The 1,115-nt window shown below is 70.1% G+C and overlaps 2 non-coding genes across 2 annotated transcripts in view; both read left to right on the forward strand.

Annotated features, from left to right (window-relative positions):
- The first annotated feature begins 310 nt into the window (after positions 1-310).
- On the forward strand, positions 311-465 carry LOC125978043 (5.8S ribosomal RNA). The gene has a single exon (XR_007484839.1). It is a non-coding gene; the product is annotated as a 5.8S ribosomal RNA (ribosomal RNA).
- Positions 466-817: 352 nt separating this feature from the next.
- LOC125978047 (28S ribosomal RNA) overlaps positions 818-1,115 on the forward strand; it is a 4,362-nt gene continuing 4,064 nt past the window's right edge. Inside the window, exon 1 of the ribosomal RNA XR_007484843.1 lies at positions 818-1,115. This exon is cut by the window's right edge and continues 4,064 nt beyond it. This is a non-coding gene — a ribosomal RNA (28S ribosomal RNA).

Here is a 1,115-nt window from a genome sequence, read left to right on the forward strand (position 1 = left end):
GCGGCGGTGGACGGCGGCGACCGCGACGGCAAGCCCCGACGTCTTGGAGGCGACGGTGGAGGGTCCGCGCGCGACGGCGACCGCGCCGGCAAGCCCCGACGTCCTCGAGGCGACGGTGGAGGGTCCGCGCGCGGCGGCGACCGCGCCGGCAAGCCCCGACGTCCCCGAGGCGACGGTGGAGGGTCCGCGTGCGGCGGCGACGCGCCGGCAAGCCCCGACGTCCTCGAGGCGACGGTGGAGGGTCCGCGCGCGGCGTTACGCCGTCTCCCCGCCCGCTCCCGATCTCGCCCCGCAAAAAAAACAAACGTACAACTCTTAGCGGTGGATCACTCGGCTCGTGCGTCGATGAAGGACGCAGCTAGCTGCGAGAACTAATGTGAATTGCAGGACACATTGATCATCGACACTTCGAACGCACTTTGCGGCCCCGGGTCCCGTCCCGGGGCCACGCCTGTCTGAGCGTCGCTTGCATATCAATCGGGGTCGGCGAAGGGCGACCCGGGCTCCGTCGGCGCGACCTCTGCGCAACGTTCGCGCAGTTGCCGCCTTCGTCCCGCTAGCGCTTCGCCTCCCCGCGGCTGGGGGTTCGCAGGACGCCTCGGCGGCCTTCGTCCCCTTAAGTGCAGACCCGCGGCGTCCCCTCCTCACCGTCGACCCTCCCGCATCACGGGTCCGGGGCGCGGCTGCCGGTGGCTATCGACCATTGCGCATCCCGCGTCTCGCGCTCCCTCGCGCGGTGGGCCGCCGCGGAGGCGCCCGCGGAACGATCCAGCGAGCCCGGCCGCCACGCCGGCCGCGCCTACTACCCCCTCGTTTCCGACCTCAGATCAGACGAGACGACCCGCTGAATTTAAGCATATTACTAAGCGGAGGAAAAGAAACTAACCAGGATTCCCTCAGTAGCGGCGAGCGAAGAGGGAGAAGCCCAGCGCTGAATCCCCGCCCGGCCTCGGGCGCGGGAAATGTAGCGTACAGAAGGTCGTTGCGCCCGACGCCGCCCGGAGGGGGCCCGAGTCCTTCTGATGGAGGCTCTGCCCAGGGACGGTGTGAGGCCGGTAGCGGCCCCCGGCGCGCCGGGGCGCGGCCTTCTCGGAGTCGGGTTGTTTGTGAATGCA

The sequence above is a fragment of the Syngnathus scovelli genome, unplaced genomic scaffold (assembly GCF_024217435.2).
Source record: "Syngnathus scovelli strain Florida unplaced genomic scaffold, RoL_Ssco_1.2 HiC_scaffold_118, whole genome shotgun sequence".
NCBI lineage: Eukaryota > Metazoa > Chordata > Actinopteri > Syngnathiformes > Syngnathidae > Syngnathus > Syngnathus scovelli.